Source organism: Natator depressus, chromosome 13, assembly GCF_965152275.1.
Source record: "Natator depressus isolate rNatDep1 chromosome 13, rNatDep2.hap1, whole genome shotgun sequence".
Taxonomy (NCBI): Eukaryota; Metazoa; Chordata; order Testudines; family Cheloniidae; genus Natator; species Natator depressus.
The window spans coordinates 20,984,989-21,009,266 of NC_134246.1; the positions used below are offsets into that span (position 1 = coordinate 20,984,989).

At 44.2% G+C, this 24,278-nt stretch overlaps 2 protein-coding genes across 2 annotated transcripts in view; one reads left to right on the forward strand and one right to left on the reverse strand.

The window, feature by feature from the left end:
- LPIN3 (lipin 3) overlaps positions 1 to 2,646 on the reverse strand; it is a 48,275-nt gene extending 45,629 nt beyond the window's left edge. The window contains exon 1 of the mRNA XM_074970207.1: positions 2,614 to 2,646. The gene's annotated coding sequence lies outside the window, so the exon portion shown is untranslated. The remainder of the gene's footprint in view (positions 1 to 2,613) is intronic.
- A 1,030-nt stretch (positions 2,647 to 3,676) lies between these two features.
- The window catches only part of ZHX3 (zinc fingers and homeoboxes 3), a 65,752-nt gene continuing 45,150 nt past the window's right edge, over positions 3,677 to 24,278 (forward strand). Inside the window, exon 1 of the mRNA XM_074970205.1 lies at positions 3,677 to 3,797. The gene's annotated coding sequence lies outside the window, so the exon portion shown is untranslated. The remainder of the gene's footprint in view (positions 3,798 to 24,278) is intronic.

The window sequence follows — 24,278 nt, forward strand, 5'->3', positions numbered from 1 at the left end:
TTGTTGAAAAATCATGAGCCAGGCCCCCCAAAATCATTATTGTTTTAAAAAATAATAAATTGGGGGGGGGGTTGCCTTCTGGCTTGTCAATGGTACGGTTCATGCTATTCTTCACAAACACAAGAACTAGAAATGTACTTTCTTTTAAATAAAATCTTTATTCACTTGACTTTGGGAGCCAGGGGTTAAAAACAAATAAAAACACTCCCAAACCAAACTAAAATAAAAAAACAACCCACACCACCAAGATGCACCATAAAATCAGGAGAGTTGGCAACAACGCTGATCGGATGTTCCAAACAGACCAAAGTGGCTGAAAGGATAGTGTGTTCATAATATTTTTCTCATTTGCCTAAGGACACCCCATTGCAAAAATCAAGTTCTACTCTTGGCTACAGCGGTGTACATCATAGGAACTCCACAGATTTATACAGTTATGCCATATGTACACCAGCGTAACTGAGAACAGAATCTGACCCATTAGGTTTGTGAAAAGAAAAACAGGTGTCCCATTTGCTCTGTATTCAGCTATAGAATCCCTTATCCTTAGTACTAAACTGGCATCTAGTTCCAGGGATGTTTTATTATCATTTAAAACAAACAAAGCTTTATAAAAAAGTGTGTGCCGTAGTTTTATAATTTTTAATTTACATTTTAAAGTATGCTCAGTATTAATTATTATTGTTATTTATACTAAATGTATGGTAGGTGCTTTACAAGCACTTCTAATGACAGCTCCCAGCTCCAAAGACCTTACAGTCTTAGGACACAACCCACAAATTGCCCCATGGGAGCAGTCCCCTGCACCCAAGCCCTTAATCCAGGGGCTCCCTTCTAGGAGTGAGAAGCAGGCTAATGTGCCTCTGTTTTCCAGCAGTGAGGCTGAAAGTGAGACTCAATCCCTAAGACAGAAGCTGCATTTTCTATTTTGCTGTTCTGTTCTTTCCTCTTGTGTGTTTGTCTCATTTTGTCTTCTAGGAAATGGGCTTGGACTTTAGAAACAACAGCACCCTAGACGTCTCCAGCCCATCTCAACTAACTTCTTATCTCCCCAAAAAGAACAATTAAGAGTCTCTTAGATGATATTAATGATGGTAAGCAAAGGGAGTTTTCCTTCTAAAACCGCCCTGCAGTTAAAGAGAATTTGTTAAAATAAAAGCCTTTTAAAATATGTTACATTTCAGATGCTTTCACTGGTTTGCCTTCCCCCCCCTTGTATCTTTAATAAAGGGCTAAAAGGATTTTGAATGGTGTGTTTGCCATGGTCGTAAAGCAGGCTGAAGTCTACTGTATAGCAAACCCTGAGCCTCTAGTGTTGAACAGTTCCAGGGTCCAGGGCCTTTAACTCCTTGGGCCCATTTATTCCATCTAAATTAATACAACAGAGCCCCTTGGACTGCACTGAGCTTCCTTGTTGCACACAGAGCAGCTTGCTAGAGGCCTAATCCTGCAACGTTACACTCGTGCATAACTTTACTCATATGGGTAGTCAGTCCCACTCAAGCCAATGAGGCTACTCTCATAAGTAAAGTTACCCAGAGGTACCGTTGTGGCATCTAGGCCCCAGGTCTGGGCCAGGACCCACTGTGCTAGGATGACACCCTAGTCCCACTAAAATCAATGAGAATTTTGCCATTGCCTTCAATGGGGCTGGGATTCATCCTAAAGCTTGAATCCTGCAGTGGGGTCTGCACAGGCAGACACCTGTTTTTGTAGAGACCCGTCAACTCCCGTTGGACTTAGCATGAGATCAAGGGGTCACCCACACAGATCCGAATGCAGGCTCAGGTTCTACAATTATTTCAAAAGCAGTAGGGTGCACACAGCATTGTACAGACCATGAAGAGCTAATATAGTCCTCATCTTGGAGTTTTTACAGATTCAGGATTCTCTCCTGAAAGTGATCTGTGTTTGAACCTCCCAGTGACTGAGCTGTTAACAAATGTATATTTAAAAATAAAATACAATAAAATAGGAAAGAAGCAGGGGTTAACATTTTCCCCCACTCCAGAACAAGAAGCTAGGATTAAAAAACAGTTTAATGTGGAGCTAGGAACCAATAAAAAGTGGGAATTAGATGTGGAATCAAATATAATTTTAAGCAAGTATTGTAACCCTTTCCCCATTCCCCTGTGTCTGTAAATTGTCTTGGTTGGGGCCTGACTCTGCTTCACCAAGGTCAATGCTATTGATTTCAAGGGAAGCCGGATCAGGGCTTAAGATGCTCTGCTTTTCAGGACAGGGACTTGCACTTTTATATTTCTGTTAACCCCTTGCACATGTTAGGGTGCTACAGAAATAAACTCTCCACCTGTATAGTCAGGTGAATGCTAAACAGATCCTGCTGGAACGCCACCCTGAAATGGAACAGCGTAGGTGCAGAAAGTCCATTGGTATCATTTTTGTTTGAGACACACTCACATACATGAAGCAAGGTATGTTATTTTGGTCTGAAGTGGGGTAGGGCTTATGGTAGGGTGCCAAATAAAAGATATATTCAGTAGTTAAAAGCATGTTATATTGTTCCAGTGAGTTAGTCGCATTTCAGGATGGAAGGGATCCCAAGAGGCCCCGATCATGCACACAATTATGCATGTAAGAAATTTTACTCACTCTTATAGTCCGATAGCGGGACCTCTCATGTGGGTGTTTGCAGGATCAGGCCATTAGCTGAGTGGGTCTTAAGTTCAAGTCCATAGGTAACCAGCAGGCTGTAGAGTTCATTCTGGTGATTTGCAGAACATAATTTGAGAACCAAACCGTTGGGTGGATGGGGGGAAGGAGGGTCCATGAGACGATTTTAATCTTACAAAGCAGACCACAGAATGGGCAGGTACAACCCACTGCCCCACCCTGCACAGCGTTATGCCCACGGGTACCATGACACCTGTGCAGCGTCCCGCTGCCCTGTGCCCAGCTGCAACTCTCGGCAGCACCAGGAGGACCCTGTTCTTCAGTCAGGTTCTTATACCGCCCCCACCCTGGGGACGCCCACGGGTCCCCGTTCTCTCTGCGCGGCCAGGGCCTTTATGTGGGGGTTGGGCCCTGCTGTACTTTTTGGAGCTGTGCCGGCGCTAGGGCCAAGTCCTTCACCTTACACAAGGCGTCCCAATGAAGTCCAGGGCCCCACTCCAGCCCCAGCAGGGCACGAGGAGGCGGAGCAAGAAGTGGCCCTCGGCTCTCCCTGGGCGCTGCTCGTCGCCGCCGGCCATCACGGCAGCGGGTGCAGGGGCAGTGCCTGTGGGGCGCTGCAGGGAGCAGGGCTCACCCCACGCCCTGTGGGGCGCTGCGCTGGCCAGGCCTGGGAGGAGTGGGGGAGAGGGAAGGGGGCAGTGGAGGGCAGAAGAAAATAGGGAAGGAGAAGGGCAGGGAGTGGGGGAAGAAAGGGGGGGGGGGCACGTAAAAAAACTCAGAGATGTAGGGACCCTGCCCCGACGCCACAGGAGCTGCACATGGCGCATGCGCCCGAGGCAGGACCGACTCCGATTCGATTACGTCACCCTTCACCGCCGAATGTTACTCATTCTCGCTGATCCTCGTGTGTGTTGCGCCCGCCCGCCCCGCGCTTCTCCGCCCGCCCGAGTAAACCCCGTCCTCCGTGCATATTGATGTTGCTGGGCCCGCCCCCTATCCTCCTCCCCCGCTTAGACTGGTGCTGGAGCGTCCGCCCGGCAGCTCCGCTGGGTGTCCCGTCCGTCCCCGCCCGCCCCGCGGGCACAGCCCGGGCCTCCGCCGCCGGGAGCGCTGCCCGCTGCTGCCACTCGCACCGAGCCAGCCGGGCAGGGGAGCCGCCGGAGGTGAGTCCCGAGCGGCTCGGCCCGTCTGCACTGGGGCGGGGCCACCGGGGTCCCCTGCTCCTGCCCCCCATCCATCCTGCCCACCTTCCCGGCTCCTGCGCCCCGATCCACCCCACCCCTCTGCCCTCCTTCCCGGCTCCTGCCCCCCGATCCACCCCACCCCTCTGCCCTCCTTCCCGGCTCCTGCGCCCCCGATCCACCCCACCCCTCTGCCCTCCTTCCCGGCTCCTGCGCCCCCGATCCACCCTCCCACCCTGACCTCCTTCCCGGCTCCTGCGCCCCCGATCCACCCTCCCACCCTGACCTCCTTCCCGGCTCCTGCGCCCCCGATCCACCCCACCCCTCTGCCCTCCTTCCCGGCTCCTGCCCCCCGATCCACCCCACCCCTCTGCCCTCCTTCCCGGCTCCTGCCCCCCGATCCACCCCACCCCTCTGCCCTCCTTCCAGGCTCCTGCGCCCCCGATCCACCCTCCCACCCTGCCCCCTGATCCACCGCCCGGCTCCTGCCCCACCGCCACCCGACCCACCCTCCTTCCCGGCTCCTGCCCTCCGATTCACCCCATCCCCTGGCCCCTCCACCGCCCGGCTCCTGCCCCCCCCTTCCCCTACCCTCCTCACGGCTCCTCCTGCCCCCATCCCTGGCTATTGCCTTCGTCACACCCCTACCCCCAGCTCCTGCCCCCATCTCATCTCTCACCTGCCCCCCCCCCCATCACCTGGCCTGAGGACTGCCCCGTCCCTTCTGCGCCTGCTTTTTGCTCACCCTCCCGCCCAATGTTTTCCCCAGCTGACCGTCCCCTGGCTACTCCCCTCTTTGCCACCAACCGTCTTAGCTTTCCTGCCTTTGCTCGCTCCCTCCCTTTTCTTTCACTCTCCTTTCAGTAGGAGTTCCCATCCTCCGTGGAGAGCCCCAGGCACTTGGGGGAAGGGAAGGGTGCCCAGATGATCTCCTGGGGGCTGCCCAGGCACCTCCGTGCTGCTCCCCCCTGCTGTGGTCTAGCTCCCGGAAGGGGATGGTGAAAGTGTGGGGGTGGAGAGGAATAAAAGAGGCTTTGGATGTTTACAAACAAGTGTGTATTTGCTTGACATTGGCAGGCGATTTGCATGGCTGAGGCCCAAGAAGGGGGTAGGGGCTGGCATGTGTGTGTGTTGGGGAAGAGTAGCGTGCAGCATGATACTGGTAAGGTGGGGAACAGGGCTGGCATAGGGGTGTAGTGGGCTGTGGTGTATCCATGCAGTGTTCTTCCTTCACCCCTGCCTGTCTCAGCCTAGCATCAGTCCAGAACATCAGTTTTGTAAACTGGTGCTGGCTTTAATCAGATGATTGACTAAATGAAAATGCCAGTCTATTAACAAAATACATCCATGGTACTTCTACCTTAGCGCTTCCCAGCACTCTGGGCAGCTGAGTTGTTTTGAGGTTGTTTTTTTTCCCCAGTGTCCATTTGTGTCTACTTCTAGATTGCTTCAGGACCTACAAATAGAACCAGGGCTGGGGAGCAAATTATAGCTATCCCTGATCTGGTCATGGCATACAGTTTGTAGCGTGGATGGGGTTATTGAGGTGTAGACTCTTTGATGCTGCTGTGATCCCATGCAATAAGCCTTGGAACACCTCTTTGTGAGAGAGAGATGTTATCACCCTTTTTCGGGTAGGAAAACGGAGGTGCTGAGGCAGATTTTCAGAGGTATTTTGGTGTCTAAAGATACAAGCAGTCTTCTAGTGAGATTTTCAGAAGCCTACAACTCCCCTACAAATCCATCTTTAGATATCTATATACCTTTAGAAATCTGGCCCAAAGTAACTTGCCCATGGTCACACAAGAAATCTGTGGCAGAGACAGGATTAGAAGAACCCAGATCTTCCCTGCTGAGCCCTAACCACAGGACCATTTCTTTCTTGGAATGTTGTTTCCTAGCCAATCTAATCCCCGGGATTATTAGGTTAAAGTCCTGTCTGTGCTACCAACTGGAGCCAACTCGTAATTGGGTCCTCTGAATTAGTCACATTTGTAGTGTGTGTCTAGTGAGTTGCTGGGGGCTTCAAGCCTCCTCCCGCCAGGCAGCTGGCTGTAGAGGATACTGGGCATCCAATGCATTTGAGTAAATCAGGTGTGGAGCCTGGATGGAAAGTGTGGAGGGTTGGGGTCTTGCATCACTTTTCTTTGGCTGGTTAACATTTCTGAGAAGTGACTGCACAGATTTACGCTGGCCTTTTAAAACACACACTGCAGTTCTGAGCATGGGAGGGGCTGTTGTGTAGTTTGCTTGAAGTTTTTCAACAAGCTCTTTACAGTGAGGTTTTCCATTTCTAATCCCAGCTGGAAAAAAGATGTCTGTGTTTTAGCTCCTCTTTCTCTCCCATTTCTGCCACTGCAGGATTATTGCCGTAGTTCAGGGTTGTTACAACACCAAGTAAACTTTCTCCCTGACCACCTCCTATTTCCACACAATCCCAAACCAAAGATCATAGTGTCCTAAGAAACTTTGATGGGCTATTCTCCATGGATATAAAGGAGCCAAAAGTTTACCTCACTAGCTGGAACATCTTAGTCTCAATTAGTTTGTTTTTAAAAAGACATGGAGGAGGAAAAATTCAGAGCCACCACTGACAGAAGCAAAGGAATTAAAGATAACACTGTATTTACCATAGAAGAGAACTGCAATTTAATGATAACTATATTAACTAGGTTGGATCTTTGACGTGGATCTATTGTGCAACATTTGATGTGTAGCTCAGGAGGGGAAGACAGAGACTTTCAGTCTGTTCTAAATGCACGTTGTGCCACTTTATCATTATACGGATATATTGACACCCATGCTGCCTTGGGATCCTGATCCCCTCTGTGGGTAGGAGCAAAGTGGGTGTTGCTATTGCATTCTTGTTTCAGCACTGTTTACTCTGTGGCAAAAATAAATCAGCATGTACCTCTCCAGTTCTTATCCTCAGCTGCACAGGTTACATCATTTGCAAACTGGAGGCCAGATCCTGAGAGGTCATGAACACCCTGTAACTCCTGCTATATTCAATGAGAGCTAGGGATGTCGTCCCCTTTCTCTGGGCATCAGGCTATTATTTCCCATTCCAATACACCTGGGACCGTAGATTCTTGCTTTAAAGTTTAGATGCAGCCTGGTGGATATGGAAACAAACAGCTATGCAGAGTTTGTGGAACTTATGCAAGCAGCGGGCAGGAGATGGAATGATGTTTCTTACTGTCATTCTAATTTTTCAGCTGTTCAAAATCATACACACAAACTTATGGTTTTTATGGTGGGTGGTTTTGTTTTTTTTGGAAACTCAATTTCCTCCAGCATTTCACTTAGCCTTTGTTTTCCACCTCTGTGTATTTTTCCCTTAACCCCTTTCCCCACCACCCCCATCTTTAGGATCTGATTTTGCAACCCTTCTGCATGTGAAATATCACCAAGGGACTATTCATGAGAATAAGGGTGCAGGAACAGGACCTTAGTATGTCTGTAATATTATCTTCCTTCTCTTGCTCCCACAGTGTGCCATCATGGGCTGCTTGGGCTAGCAGTAGTGTAAGGGCTGATGGCTGGGCCGTCCCCGGGGGCCGTTCAGCTTCCCCTGCTGGTCTGACAGAGCTTGCCTTTGGCCAGGTGTAAGGCCTGCAGTATATTCTTCTTTTGCCAGGCTGAGGGGTGGTCTGGGTGGGTATGTTAGCATTTTTCCCAAAATAACCTGTTTTTTCATTTAACCAAAAAAACAAAAGACATCTCTCACCTTACATCTCTCACCATGTGATGTAGCTCGATTATACATAAGGCAGTGACTTGAGAGGGGCTAGTGATGACAAAATGAGAGTAAAGCTACAGTGGCTTGTTTGTCACCAGTTCCTCAAGGTGTAATTATAGTTTTGGTTTGTTTTCATCTAGCATATATTTGTGTGTGTATATACACACACACACACATATACACACACACAAAACCTTGGCTTCTTTGCTCTCCTCTCAGCTTTGAGATGCATATTATCTGTTGATCTCCCTCCTTAAATGTATTCCTGGTCACTTGACTTGCTGCCCTCCTCCCTATGTTCCACCAAAATTCTTAAGTGTAATTTTAGAAACTGTTTACATTCCTCAAAGTACCTTTTGATGTACGTATTATGCTTTCCCAATGTCTCTTACTTGCCTCATTGTTGTTAATATCCCACAAGCTATATACAGGCCTCTTATGTATTTTAGCATTTGCTTGAAAGCACTCGATAGTGTTAAGGTTGCAAATGTTTCCATTATTGCTTCATCCATGTAGTTGCACTCATAACTTCCCAAAAGTTTCATCTGTGGGGATAAAATTTTTCCATGTTTGAGCTCTCTGCAAAGATGAATGTTTTGGGGAAAAGCCTTCCAGCTACCTTTGAGTGGAGAGAGTGTGTGGGGGCGGGGGGGGAAGGATTTTAAGAAGTTCTAATCATATATTTTTGGACAGGGCTACATCTGAGATGGCTGAAGTTTAACTGGTGGAACTTGGCATATAAATAGTCCTTAATATAGAGCAGTGTCTGAGGGACGATAGTTTTGATTTAAGTAATGAGCATTAGAAAATTCACTGAGACTAGAGGGCAGAAGTCACTTAAAGGAGGCGGCTCTGATTGGGAAGTAAGTACATCCCCCATCTCTCTTAGCCCTTTTCTTTCTGGTTGAGGAATACTCAGGTCAGTCCCTGATTGACTTGCTCCATTAGATACAAGGGCTCAGTCTACTCACAGCTGATTTCAGACTGTTAGAGGGACACCCAGGGTCACGTTATAGACAGCCACATATATATTCTGCTCTGTAACACTTTAAGACCAATAGAAATACTTCCAGGAAACTTTTAAAATCCTCTCCAGTAGAAAGTGCTTTGAACAAAACAATCCTCTGTGTTTGCAATCCCAACATTGTGCTAATGCTTGAATGGGAAACTGACTACGTAGCATTTTCTTCTACTGTTTTCCTTGTCAAGCATATTGTTTAATACTGTTTGCTGGTATGCATACTATATAATGCTAATAATTTTTATATCAAATATACAGCATGTGCAATGTAAGTGAATTGCTAATGCTATAGGAACCTCAACTCTCATTGCAGGCTTTTTATTCTAATTGGATAACGTTAAAGTTTCCTGAACATAGTATTTTTGCATTTGTTTGTATAGTACAAAGAAGCAATTGAAATGTGAGTCTGTAACTTGATCCAGAATCGTGTAAGGTTTTCGTGAACCATTATGATGGAACTGCAGCCCCATAATTCAGAGGTTTTAAAATAATTTTTAAGGCTGTTGACAGATTTTTTTCCCCCCCCTCTCCTGAGGAGGTAATTGGTCATCTTCATTGCTCCAGCTGTGAAGCGTTATCAGTGTTTTTAGGGTTGAGTGGCACCATCCACACAGTTTGAAAGGGACTAGCTCTAAATATAACTTTTTAATGCATAATTATGATATCACTTGTTAATTCACAGAATATAGGTGGGATTTTCCCCCTCATAAATTAGGTGGTTTTTTTTTTTTGCTGGATTTGCAAAATGTTGGTCTCTAATCTGTGTATGTGTACATATGCATGCATGCAATACCTGCAAAAGGGCTACTGGGCCCTAAAAAGCTCCTGTGCTCACTAGTGGTCTGCAGCAAAGCATACTCTCCCCAGGTGCATTCCCCCATGGTTGGGTGTGGCACCTCTCCTCCTCCTCCGGTATCCACTTTAGACAGCCACTTTGGCCCTTCAGTACTCTGTAGCTTCCAGTCACCTGGACCTCCAGCCAGGTCACTTTTAATCCTACCCCTTTTAGCAAAAACAATAGCTTGGCATCATTGCACCAGATCCTCAGCCCAACTTTGGCCTTTATGGGCCTTCCAGCCAGTGGCTCTAGTGCAGGGGTAGGCAACCTATGGCATGCGTGCCGATTTTCAGTGGCACTCTCTCTGCCTGGGTCCCAGCCAGCAGTCTGGGGGAAACTTTGCAATTTTAAATGAAGCTTCTTAAACATTTTTAAAACCTTATTTACTTTACATACAACAATAGCTATATATTATAGACTTATAGAGAAAGACTTTCTAAAAACATTAATGTAATACTGGCACACGAAGCCTTAAATTAGAGCGAATAAATGAAGACTCAGCACACCACTTCTGAAAGGTTGCCGACCCCTGCTGTAGTGTCTTCACACCACTACCTTAGGTGGGCCACTAGGGGAACCCAAACCTGTGTTCTACTCTGGGTTCCCACCAGGGACCCTGTAAGGTCTGTTCATTCAGGCCCTCTACTGCACTGCTCTGCTTCCTACCAGGGCTTGCACAGCAAACCTGTCTGCCAGGCTCTTCACAGGCAGACATTTCTGCAGGTCTCAGAACAAAGGGGAGCCCAACTAGTTATGAGGGACAAAAGGTCCTGCATAAGGCCTACCTGCCCTAGGGAGGGTCTGACATCTGGGAGGCTCCAATTAGGCACTTCCTTTCAGCAGTCTTTGATTAGGCTCTAACCCCAGCCATGCCTTCCTTCATAAGGCTAGCTCAAGAGGTCTGTTCTCTGTCCTACTCAGCCACCAGAGTGAGCTGGGCATTTCCTTTTTTAGCTCCTCCCTCCAGGCTTGATACCTTGCACAGGTGCAATGGGGTGGGGCTGATTGGGGCCACAGGCTCTCATTAACCCCTTCTTGGTCAGTGTGGGGTCTGTATACCCCATCACATGTTCCAATCTCTTGTGGTGTTGAGCTCTCTTAGATGCTGAATGCCCTTGATTGACTGTAGTCTCTGGGAAGTGAGGGTGTTCAGTGCTTTGGAGGATTGAGCTCCAGAGGCACTGGCTATTGGACAGGTCCCAATTTTTTTCAGTAGTTCTAAGAAGAGCACTATCTAAGCACACTAAGAGCTAAGCTAATGTTACTAAAACCAAATCATTGACTTACACAATTACACACTGCAAACTAGAAACCTTAGTTATAGACAACCTGTCTTGTGTTCCCAGTTATCCCCCCATTTTATTTTTCATATACTCCCTACTTTTATTCATTTAGATGAAGATAATAAAAACACCTATCCAAGGCTGTGGGTGCCCTCACAGAGTTCACAACACAGTAAAAAAATCCTAGCAGCATTACTGGGTGAGACCAAAGGTCTGTCTAGCCCACTATCCTGTCTTCCGACAGTGGCCAATGCCAGGTGCCCCAGAGGGAATGAACAGAACAGGTTATTATCAAGTGATCCGTTCCCTGTCCCCCATTCCCAGCTTCTGGCAAACAGAAGCTAGGGACACCATTGCAACGGGAACTCAGCCAGCCAGGCACCTACAGAGACTCCTGTCCACCCCTTCACAGTTTGGGGAAGCCTACCCTCAGCCCTCTCCAAAAACCCTCTAACCAGAAGTCTTTAGGGCTGCACATTGCAACTGATTTGATGTTTCGCCCTTATCCAGCCAAAATCCTACACAAATCAAACCTTTTCTGTGTCATCCAAGTGTTATAGGAGGTCAGTTCAATTTCTGTTATTTTATTTATATGGCAGTAGCACCTAGGAGCAACTGTCATGGGCCTGGACCCTGTTGTACTACCTGCTGTATAAACACAGAGCAAAAAGACTATCCCTGCCCCAAAAGCTTACCATCCAAGTATAAAATTAGACAACGGATGGATACGGACGGTGGTCGGAGGGAATGGGGATTTGCAAGGAAACAGTGAGACAATATTAATCAGCATGGTGGGCCTTGGTCTCCACACCAGCAGCCAAACCTTTGTCAAGTTTTTTGTAGGCATCACATCAAAGGAGAGTTTAAAGCAGGATGAACATATGGATGTTTATGGGGAGCTCCTCCGAAGTGTGAAGGGTGGCCTGGGCGAAAGTATGCTTTGCTTGTTTGAAAAGTGAATAAGTGGACAACATAGGTTTGCTAGTGGAGGGATGCAAAGAGTGGCATGGTGTGGTCAAGGTGACAGGATAGGAACATGGTCTTTGCAGCAGCGTTCTGAATGAACTTCAGTGGGTCAAAGTTGCAATTGGGATATAAGCCATTTTCCTGATTACAATCTGATTGTTTTGAACAGCATCCTACACGTACTCCAAATGCTGCTGCAAACTAACAAAGCACTTTTGTGTGTGTGTATGTGTGTGTGCGCGCGCGCACGTGCATCAGGTGCTTTCTTTTCATGTTGCCTCTTTAGATGCAGTATGATGTACTGCAGCGGGAGCAGGAGGCCAATTCGTAGTAGCCTCTGAGAGACATTTTTATTTTAAAAAAAGTGAAGTGCCTGGTTAACACCCAAATAAATTGACTGTGTGTGTGTGTGAAAGCAAAATTTAAACAAATGGCCCTGTGAAGTTAATTCTGCTCTCTTGATTTTTTTTGTAAGAATCAGTCAGCATCTAAGTTTCTGTGAAGAGGGCTTTGAACCTCTTGTCAGTTTAAATTTTGACAAACAAGGATGTTCAAACTGGACAAACAGCATTTAAGGTTTAGGTTTTTGTTGCTTGGTCTAGTGTCTAGATTTCCTTCTCAAACTCCATTCAGCATGTGGGTATTGGTAGGGATCTTCCATAGTGCTCCACTAATTGTTTTTGCAGCATATTTTGAGTATAAAACTAGTTATAAACAATACATCTTGGACACTTTTTCATGTAGTTGTATTTAATGAGCTGAGGTGTCTTGGTCCAGTGTCAGAAGAGTAAGTTACCAAATCCCCTGCTGGCACCTTGTACTGATGCAGAGCCCCATTGTGTCAATACCAAGGACCTCCCATGCTGAGCCAATTGCTGGCTCAGGGACTATCTGTTAATAGCAAATGGGCCATTTGTGCCTTGTCAGGGGTGTCATTTAAGCAGACATTTACTTGCCATCAGTGCAGAGTGGCTGGGTTATTATACATATTGAATCTATTTCCCCATGTTAAGTACCCTCGCACCTTCTTGTCAACTGTCTAAATGGGCCATCTTGATTATCACTGCAAAAGCTTTTTCTCCTGCTGATAATAGCTCATCTTAATCAATTAGCCTCTTACAGTTTGTATGGCAACTTCCACCTTCTCTGTATGTGTGTATATATATCTTCTGACTATATGTTCCATTCTATGCATCCGATGAAGTGGGCTGTAGCCCACGAAAGCTTATGCTCTTATAAATTTGTTAGTCTCTAAGGTGCCACAAGTACTCCTGTTCTTTAAACTAGTATAGCTGGTTCCCATCATTATCTTTCTACCACCTCACCTAGCCTTTTGAATACGTGTACTTGATACCTTTAATGATTTTGGAGATGTTAACAATTCAGATGTGTGTCAATAAAGCCTCTTGGAACAGAGTTTCCATGCCCATTGGAAAGGTGAGTTTGTTCCTTCTTCACATGAGCGTTAATTTGTTTTAAGTACATTTCTAATTGCATGAGTATTCGTGTGAAATCATGTCCCCCTGAAGCACGTGCAGTATGTAGTTATACTGTTTTTATCAAGACATAAATCTAGGATCGCCTTTTGAAATTTCCCCCTTTTTAAAATTATTTCCAAGTAGGAGAATGCTAGTTTGGGCTGCTTGTTAATCTGAGGTAGAACTATTTAAAACAACCTCAATCACATTGATACAGAAGGAACAGTCATCTGGGCTGGAATCAGTGTAAGAAAATGGACGTGAATAATTCATCAAGACCAAAATCCCCTTGTTACAATGCTCTCTCTCCCCCATGTTCCATGGAAATGTAAGAGAGGCTTTAAATAACAGGCTGCACTCAGTGCTAAGGGTATTTAGCATTGTAATGATTCTCTAAAAGCAGGAAAGAGGAAATTCAGTGTAATGTGGTAACTGCCACAAATTTGGGGGGGGGGGTCTTTGCTTTAATGCTTTTCTTTGTTTCATTGTGAGCTAAAATTCTTTACAGACACTTCACCATTCTATTTTTCTGATCTGTCACCGATATGAAACAGGTACTATGTTTAGAAGTGTTTGCCCTGCTTTGTGTAAACCTCACACATGCTGTTCCTGTGTAGAAATCAGAATGAATCAACCTACAGTTTTTATAGTAACACTGACTCATTTTGTATTCACAGCTACTATGAAAAACAAAATTACCCTGTGTGCAGCTATGCCACCTTGAGCTGCCATCTAAGCAGAGGGCAGGCCTGGCTACTATTCGTGTGGGAGAATTCTTAGGAAAACCTACATGCAGAGGGAAGTATTTGGGATTCAGTGGCATTCTTCCTTCTGAATCAGTACTGACTCAGATGTCCCAGCACAGTGTGAGGACTCACTGTACTGCTCCTGGAACTGCTGTCATTTGGCTGCAATGTAAACTCAGGGCCATGACTATTTGAAGCTAATTGGTTCCACATCACTTTTTAAAGTAGGGCTGTTATCCCCAGGATATCTTCAGCAGGTTCCAATTTTTGCAATTGTATTTTGCCCGACAAAAACATCCATGGGTACTGCAGAGGGAAGAGGTATTCTTTACCTCCCCAGTTAAGACTGCTGTGGGATACGCTGTTGAATAGCGGCTGCCTTTCACTGGTAGGGAAGTAAGTTATGTATATGCAAGGTGGGTATTCTAAGCCCCAATCCTGCAAAGATGTAAATGTGTGCATCACTTTATGTATGTGAGTCGTCCCATTGAAGTCAGTAGAACTAATCACTTATGTAGAGTTAAAAGAATGAGGAGTACTTGTGGCATCTTAGATACTAACAAATTTATTTGAGCATAAGCTTTCATGGGCTAAAACCCACTTCATCGGATGCATGCAGTGGAAAATACAGTAAGAAGAGAGAGATACACACACACACAGAGAACATGAAAAAATGGGTGTTGCCATACCCACTATAACGAGAAAAGAAAAGGAGTACTTGTGGCACCTTAGAGACTAACAAATTTATTTGAGCATAAGCTTTCGTGAGCTACAGCTCACTTCATTGGATGCATTCAGTGGAAAATACGAGAGTGATCAGTTAAGGTGAGCTATTATCAGCAGGAGAAAAAAGCTTTTGTAGTGATAATCAGGATGGCCCATTTCCAACAGTTGACAAGAAGGTGTGAGTAACAGTAGGAGGAAAAAATAAGCAAGGGGAAATAGTTTTACTTTGTATAATGACACATCCACTCCCAGTCTTTATTCAAGCCTAATTTAATGGTGTCCAGTTTGCAAATTAATTCCAATTCAGCAGTTTCTCACTGGAGTCTGTTTTTGAAGTTTTTTTGTTGTAGTATTGCCACTTTTAGCTCTGTAATCGAGTGACCAGGGCGATTGAAGTGTTCTCTGACTGGTTTTTGAATGTTCTAATTCTTGACATCTGATTTGTGTCCATTTATTCTTTTACGTAGAGACTGTCTGGTTTGGCCAACGTACATGGCAGAGGGGCATTGCTGGCACATGATGGCATATATCACATTAGTGGATGTGCAGGTGAATGAGCCTCTGATAGTGTGGCTGATGTGATTGGGTCCTATGATGGTGTCCCCTGAGTAGATATGTGGACAGAGTTGGCAGCGGGTTGTGTTTCAAGGATAGGTTCCTGCGTGAGTGTTTTTGTTGTGTGGTTGCTGGTGAGTATTTGCTTCAGGTTGAGGGGCTGTCTGTAAGCAAGGACTGGCCTGTCTCCCAAGATCTGTGAGAGTGAGGGATTGTCCTTCAGGATAGATTGCAGATCCTTGATGATGCGCTGGAGAGGTTTTAGTTGGGGGCTGAAGGTGATGGCTAGTGGCGTTCTGTTGCTTTCTTTGTTGGGCCTGTCCTGTAGTAGGTGACTTCTGGGTACTCTTCTGGCTCTGTCAATCTGTTTCTTCACTTCAGCAGGTGGGTATTGTAGTTGTAAGACGCTTGATAGAGTTAGTTAGGAGTAACTAGTCTTAGCACACAGAGCTAGTTGTAAGCCCCTGGAAGTTATAGTGCCAATTCCACCTTGATTTATTTAAAAACATGTTCTGGGGTCCTCTGTGTATCTTGATTTATTAGACTGTATGGTCCTTGAGGCAGAGACCTCTGCCTTTTTGTTGAACTGTACCAGGCTTCAGAGTCATAGAATATCAGGGTTGGAAGGGACCTCAGGAGATCATCTAGTCTAACCCCCTGCTCAAAGCAGGACCAATCCCCAATTAAATCATCCAACCAATTTTTGCCCCATATCCCAAATGGCCCCCCTCAAGGGTTGAGCTCACAACCCTGGGTTTAGCAGGCCAATGCTCGAACCTCTGAGCTATCCCTCCTCCCCTGTGTCAATGCTTCACACATGCTAATGCCCATCTAGACCCCATTTGTGATTCATAGCTTGCCCTAGTAGTTTTGTTCCTGTATTCCACACACATTTTCTGTGGAATGGATGGGAACTGACACTCAAGGAGCTTGCTGTTCTCTCTGCTCAGTGGAGGCCGACAATTGAGACAAGGTGTGCTTATGTGTTATGCATTTTGAGACTAAACTTCTGCTTAATGAATGAGCTAAGAGAACCTGATTATTATGGTGGGGTCTCAGGTAAGACTTGGTTTTGCACAGGGGTAAGGCTATTAGTTTACCTAGCTCCTTTGTTCAGAACATTTTTGTACCCTAATGGTAAGGAGTGACCTAAACTTAGATGCATTGACTGTGCTATAATGAATGAGAGGTCTGCAGGTGCAAACTGGTTAGATAACTTCCGCTGGGGAAGATCCTAAAACTCTGTCACTGGGTTTACTTCAGATTTACTCCTCCACGTGTTAACAATTCTTTCTAGAGAACACAAGCTAGAAGGGAACGGTGAAAACTTTCCTGTCTGATTGTCCTTGGAATTTGAGGCTTTTTGAAGTTGGATGTCCGTTTAAAACTGGTGGAGGAAGTGGGTAAGAATTGGCCCTTAGTTTTGTGGGGTCTACCAAGTGGTAAATTGATGCTGCAGAGCAGGCATGAAAATCTACTGTATGCTTAGGGCACGTCTTCACTAGCTGTCGTGGCAGTGCTTTAACGTGGCTGTGTCGTCACGGCACCAGCTCTGGGAGCTATAAAAAAACCCCACCTCCGCCAGGGGAGTACCTACCAGTGCTGTAGCACTGTCTATACTACTATGTTACAGCGCTGAAACTTTCAGCGCTCAGGGGGGTGTTTTTTCTCCCCCCTGAGAGACAAAAGTTGCAGTGCTGTAAAGCGGCCAGTGTAGACAAGGCCTTAGAAATCTGTTGTCAGCAAGGCTGGTGTCTAGACACATGCTTTGGCAAGGCAAAGCACCGTGTAACTATTAATTGTTTGTGCAGTATTGAGGCTTATATGTCAATATCGTTTTTGCCTTTTATGTTCCTCCCACTTTCTGTGGGATGCCTCCTGCATTACTCTTAACAAATCTTAGCTGACAAGGTCTTGAGCAAAATAAACTCTGGTTACTGCTGGTGATGGCATTGTGTGTTGTCTTGTCCCTCTGCTCCCAGTCATCGCCCTTCCTGGGGCAGGGCACTGAAACTGCAAACTCAATTCAGTTTAATTCCCTTCTAACTCACAAGACCAGAGCTGCTAAGGGCTTACAGAAACAGGGCAGGCTGTACTTGCTTTCATCACTTGCCTGCACACGCTCCCCAAGAAAGTCCATGTACCTAGTTCACTAGCTGAGATTTTACAATAGTTGAATCTCTTGTTTTGAAAATGGTTACTTATTTCCATAGGGGAGGAGGTTTGCCTTTAAGAGAGAAATAAGTCTTTGCCAAATGGAAAAGGACAAAACTGGTATAAGAGGCAAGAGGATGTGCCACACACTAGAGGTATAAACTATAAAGATATTTTTGAAAGGACATGCAAGGTGTTTGTTTATTGTTCTTCCTCCTCTTACCACTGAGAAATGCAGCTTTGCACATGAGTTTCTGCTGCTTTTCAATTTGTCAGTGAGCTAGAGTTCCAAAACTTGGAAGAAAATATAAAAAAGTCATGTGGCATTTTAAAATGTCAGTGCCTTTTTTCCCTTCCTTCAGGGAAGAGGTGGTGTTGGGACAGACGTGGAGATTGCTTTTAGTTAAAATGTTCCCCTGCAGTGTTGTGGACCCCTCCAAAAAAAAAAAATTTTTTTTTTAAATGCTGCTGCACTTATTTGTATATTAACTTGCTAGAAACAAAAACAAAACTGTTGAGCTGATTGAAATGGAAAAAGTAAACAAATAGAATAAAGTGACACATTGTTTAAAAACAATCTGGTCCTGGTAATAAGGGGGTTGGGTTTTTTTGTGTGGTTTTTTTAATGATCTGTGTTCAAGCTTTCTTTGAAGCTGGCTTTAGAAATTTAGTGAGGTAGGATGGTGGAAAATGGAATGTTTAGCATATCAGTATTTCCGGGAAAGAAATGGTTTTAAACTGGAATTTAGACTTAAAATATTTTTGTTAATGGCTATCAAAACTTTGCAGCCAAACAGCTACATTCTTAGCAGCCCAACTGTCAGACGAAGTAAGTTAAATGGAACGCCTCCTAGGAGAAGCGGTGCTTGTGGAGCTGTGTGTAAAGGACCTCTGACTGACTTTACAAAACATAATACTCTTGTATCAAAACCCTTTTTAGCTTCACTGTCTATTTTCTCCTGTACTTCCTTTCCTGGTATGAAGAAAAGGAGGACTTGTGGCACCTTAGAGACTAACAACTTTATTTGAGCATAAGCTTTCGTGAGCTACAGCTCACTTCATCGGATGCATGATGATTTCCTGGTATGGCTGCTATCAAGATAATTGGGTGTAAATATAACCAAGGTACACTTAAATTAATGGTCCTTTAAGTACAGTATGCAAATTTATGAAGTTCATGGGAATGTGTTAGTGGTTATTTAACACTGTCTCCCTGTTATTTGAAAGCCTGAAGCATAAGATAGCATTTAGCTTTAGATACTTGGCAGACTTGTAGTGATTAACAAAAAAACCCACATCAGTATTTTTAGAGAGGCATTCCAAGGGTGGCTGACTCCTGTTGAGATCAGTGAGAGTTTTCAGCCACTCTTGAAAATCTGACCCTTACAGGCTGCAGATGATATGAATCATCTCTCCAGTTTGTGGTATCAATAATGTAAACTTCCTTAGAAGTTTTTAAGGTCAGGCTTGACAAAGCCCTGGCTGGGATGATTTAGTTGGGGATTGGTCCTGCTTTGAGCAGGGGGTTGGACTAGATGACCTCCTGAGGTCCCTTCCAACCCTGATATTCTGTGATTCTATGATTCTGTGAATGGTGATGTGCCCCAAATACAGCAATTCAAAACCTGGCTGACTGTGGACTCCTGCCTGCTGCTTGCTTGAATGCTCAAGTTCATAAGTCCAAATGAAATGCTTGCAGAGAACTAGAATTCTCTCACCTCTTGGAAGCAGTTCCACTCGCCGCCTAAACAAGTAGAGTAGTGATCTGACTCTGAGTTTTCTTCCAAATATAGAAATAATTAGCAAAACATAAATGGCAGCTTAGATGCTAATACTGAATGCTGAGTTGTGGTTCTGGTTTTGGGGCACTTGATTCAGTTTCAAATATTAAACTTAAGGTTTGCTAAGTTATGATATGTCACAACAGTTATGAGGCCCAAAAGAATGTTTTTAATTTGGGGAGGAGTAGGATGAGGGAGGTGGGTCATGTATTTAGGCCCTGATCCTGAAAATGTTTAAGGATGTGTGTAACTTTAGGCAGATGAGTGGTCCTATTGAAGGCAATGAAACTACTCACATGACTAAAGTTATGTACACATTTGGGGTGATGAAAATGGGAATTGTGTCACAATATAAAATTGTTATAATCGCAATAACCTAGTTCTTACACAGAGGTTTTCATCTATTGATGTCAAAGCACTTTACCAAAGTGTCAGTTATTATCCTCATTGTATGGATGGAAAACTGAGGCACAAAAGTGCAGTGGCTTGCCCAAGGTCATCCAGCAGGCCTGTGGCAGAGCTGGGAATAGAAACCAACTCTCCAGAGTTCCAGTCCAGTGCTCTACCCTCTAGGCCATAGTGCCTCCCAAAGATTTAGAGCAGTGTGAATTGCTAATATTGTTAACCTTTGTCAAAAAAGTCAGGCCTGTCTTTATGCTTTGCGGTATCTTATTTTAAAAATTTAGACTTCCAGGCCAATATTTTCATCCAAATGATTTAAAAATATATATATAGACAGACTTGGGAGCAGGTCACTCCGCTATTTTCTTTTCATGCTTTTAGTTATGTTAGTAATTGACTCAAAGAAGCCCTGGCATTGTTTGAGTCTCCTCTCTCCCCTCCCCTGCAAATACTTTGATTTTCTAAAAATAAATAATAATGTCAACAGCCCTTCAGTAACAAAGGAATGTGCACATCCTGCATTGAAAAAGAATTCCAGTAAAGGAAAAAAAAAGATTTAGTTGTTAATCTTCCTATAAACTGAATAAAGCTTAGGGTTTGGTTTGGTTTTTTAAAATGATTTTAAACCCCTCCTTAAAACAAACAAAAAAACCAGGTAACTCAGAAGCTCAAAATACTTTCGAATGAGAGACAGAGAGAGAGCGCAAACAAGAAAGGTCAATTGAGGTGAGTAAACAAAGTGGCTTTTATAAAAAAAACAAACAAAAAAGCCCATAAAGCAAGCTGCTGTCACTGTTTGTACCACAAGTACCTTGCACAAAAGTCTCCTTTACTTTTTGTACTTTTGTGGGCACGCACCTCAAAAATCTTTTGCAACAAGCCTCTAATTTTAGCTTACTGATTCCTTAGGTGCCTAGATCAGGTATGAACTAGCCATAAGACCAGAGAGAATATTGATATTTGTTTGTGGGGACTCAGTGAAGCAGATTTAGAATCGAAGGTGGCCACGGGGGTTCACAGCAGCGTATTTACACTCTTAATAGATTCTCTTGGTGTTTTGTAACATCCCCCTCCCACTGTTTTAGGGGTTTAGCCAGACATTTAATAGAAATGAAGGGTTTGATCCAAAAGCCATGGATGTCAGTGGAAAGACTCCGATTGACACAGGCTTTGGCGGAGGCCGTAATTGAACTAGTTTTAAATTATGCAAAAGGTTTGAAAATGATCTTGCACTGTTGCCAACTCTCACCATGGTATCACAAACCTCGCGATACTTGATGCTGTCCATAAAGCCCCAGTTCCTGTTTCTCACAGCCATGTGATTCCTATTCTCTATGAGGGCTAGAAACTTACTTTCTTAAAAAAGAAAAAGAAAAAAGAAAAGCTTGAAAACATGAACCCTAAAGGCTTAAAAAGGGTAAGCCTCCCCCCTTTATTTTTAAAAATCTCATGACGTAATCCAATCTCGTGAGTTTGGGGGCCCAACTCATGATTTATGAATGCTTTGAGTTAGTAGTGCTGACAATGGCAAGTTGTTTCTTTCCCTTCAATTTAAATTGGTTTCCTCAAGTTTATTACCATCCCATGGGAGTTTTGCACTGAAATTGGTTCATTGCTGAACTATTTTCCCCCCTCTGACATGGATGCACACTGTGGTTTGATAGTGTCATCATATTTCTAGCTTGGAAGAAAAACAAGAACAGAATTAAAGCAGTTGTTTTGGGGTGAAAAGCACATACATAAACTAGATGGATTTGGAAGAGAAAGTTTGGGGTGAAGGACAAGGAACAGATCACGTTTTGGGCCTGCCTATCTGGACAGATTCCATATAAATAAGAAAGATGCAGATTGAAGTATAGTATCTTGACTCACAACACATTTCAATGAAGAGTGCTGGAAAATCCAGACTCACTGGCAATCTCTTCTTCAGGTTTTGTGTTGTGAATTCGTTCTGTGTCCATTCTGCAGGTGTAACGTCTTAGCTTTCTATCTTTCAGAGGTACTGGACTGCCTCACAGTCATTAATGTGTTAATCCTCGCAGCATCCCTGTGAGGTCGGTAAGCGCGATTATCCCCATTTTACGTTTTCCCTGCTCAGCCACAGACTTCCTGTGTGATGTCAGGCAAGCCACTTAGCTGCTCTGTGCCTCAGTTCTCCCATCTGTACAATGGGGATCATACCACTGCACTGCCTCACAGGGGTGTTGGGAGGCTAGATACAGTAAGGATTGAGACCCTAACTACTGGACAGTTCCTCCCCTCTTTCTCCAAGTAGGAACACTGAGGTCCAGTTCAGCAAAGCACTTAAACGTGTTTGTACCAGGACATGAATAATCTCATCCCTATTCAGCAGAGCTGTTGAGTGTTCTTTCAGTCCTATTGATTTCAATGGAATGGCTCAGATGCTTATAGTTAAAGCACTTGCTTAGGTGTTGTGCTGAATTAGAGGAGAACTGCACCGGCCTGGAGGAAAAAAAAAAAGTGTATAAACCAGGGATCGGCAACTTTGCAGAAGTGGTGTGCCGAGTCGTCATTTATTCACTCTGATTTAAGGTTTCACATGCCAGTAATACATTTTAATGTTTTTAGAAGGTCTCTTTTTATAAGTCCATAATCTATAACTAAACTATCATTGTATGTCAAGTAAATGAGGTTTTTAAAATTTTTAAGAAACTTAATTTAAAATTAAATTAAAATGCAGAGCCCCCTGGACCGGTGGCCAAGACCCGGGCAGTGCGAGTGCCACTGAAAATCAGCTCGCATGCCGCCTTCAGCACGCATGCCATAGGTTGCCTACCCCTGGTATAAACCATATGGGTTATTAAGAAGTTCTGTGGTTACTTCTGTGACTGAGATTCAGAGCATGGGCAATCCCATGCATTCAAAAACCACGAGTCACAATCACGAGGACTCGAAACTCACTTATTTTTTTAAATGAAAGAGGAGACTCTCACAACTCCAGAAGCTGGAACTTTAAGAAACCCACCAAACATTGTGAAACCTGTGATAAAAATCTCAAGAGTTGGCAACACTGCAATGCCACTGGAATATCAAGCCTGCTGAATAAGTCTTTTATCACATTACAGGATTCACAGATTAAGTCCTTTTATAAAGGAATGTTGTCCTGTGAAGACATATTTTGCAAATATATTTTAATGTGTCACTAACATGAAGTTTGCTAAGTTTCCCTTTGGTTTCTAACTAGTTTTGCTTTTAGGGTCCCTTGCACTAGCACATGCGACCATGCTTCAAGTTTTGCAGCAGGGGAATGCTTAAATTCTCATAAACTAATCCTGGAATATTTATTTTCTCTATAGAACATAAGTCTTAGATATAAGCTACCAAACTGCATCCCTTTAAGGGATGGGATCAGGACACAACTAATAATTTGGAGGGTGGGTAAAGGAGCAGCAGCTAATACTAATGTTAAGAGAAAACTGGCTTGCTCTGAGATTTCCACATCAAAGGCAGGTCAGTTCATCCATTACACTTCAAGTAAGAAAGAGGTGATTGAATTTCCAAGTGTCAAAGGGATTGTTGGAGCAACAAAGGATATGTAAACTGGGGAGAGAGGGGCTTATGGTGCACATAGCTCTTATTTATGTTCTGGTTTGAGTCCATCTTTTCTTTAACTGTTCAGTTGAGCTGCTTTTTATTTGGGAAGCAATATGCTTTTAAACAGCAGAAACTTGAAAACTAGAACCTTTCCCCCTCCACACACTATCAAAAATGCTTTGTTTTCAGATAGCATCTCTAATGACAAAATTTAAAGACACTGTCTGCTTAAAAATTGTACTGACATCTGAAATCTTTACCTACTATTGTTACACCTAATTTTACTATAACTGAAAGACACAGAGAGAAGCATTTTGCTCTATATTTCATTTTTGTGCAATTGGTAGCACTTTGTATAGTCAGTTGCACTGTTCTCAGTGGATAGTTAGTCAGTTTCCCATCTTGTTTGGTTGTTTTTTAAGACACACAGCAGCAACAAATGTGACTAATGCCATAAAAATTTGGCAGCTGGTGTATCACATAAAACTCATTTGGAAATTGCCCAGATTTCAAGTTGACAACATCCCTTCTTAATTAGCTTAAAAGATGCTGTGAAAATTGTAAGTGTGGCTTGGTTTTTGTAACCATTAAGTTAGCAAACACGACATACAGAAATGTGATCACGTAGCTTTAACTAAGCACAATTTCAAATCTGAAGTCAATGAGCATGGAGAGTTTAGTGTTAGACAGGATTATCTGTATTGCAGGATCACCTGTAGGCTGATCAGGGCCCTTTTGGGCTAAGCACTGTTCATACGCTAGCAGAAAGAGAGTTCCTGTCCCAAAGAGCTTGGAGTCTTAAGTAAAGATAGGAAATGGTCTTCCTAGTCTGTGGAAGAAGCTGATCCTGTAAGGGAATCTATTAGGTTATTAGTCATATCTGCTACAGTGCACTCAGAGCTTGAGACACAAGAGTTTCGAGGTTTTGCCTGTGCTCTCGCAGCACCCTTTCTTGTGGTCAGTTGATTTCTTCCTGTTGAGTTGAAGCCTGGGGAATAAATTGGGTTGGCTCCCCCCCACCCTCACTTTTCTCAGGGAATGGGGGAAACCTGTCTTAGGATTTTTTGCTTTTGATCTTAATGTTATTTTATGTGTCACGGGAGTTTGCTAAAAGAATGCCTGCAGTCTAAACAAGACAGAAAAGCACTCCATTAGAAATTTAACTGCAACCTAGCTGGGGCCAGTTCACTGCAGCATACCGTCTTATGCGCAGAAG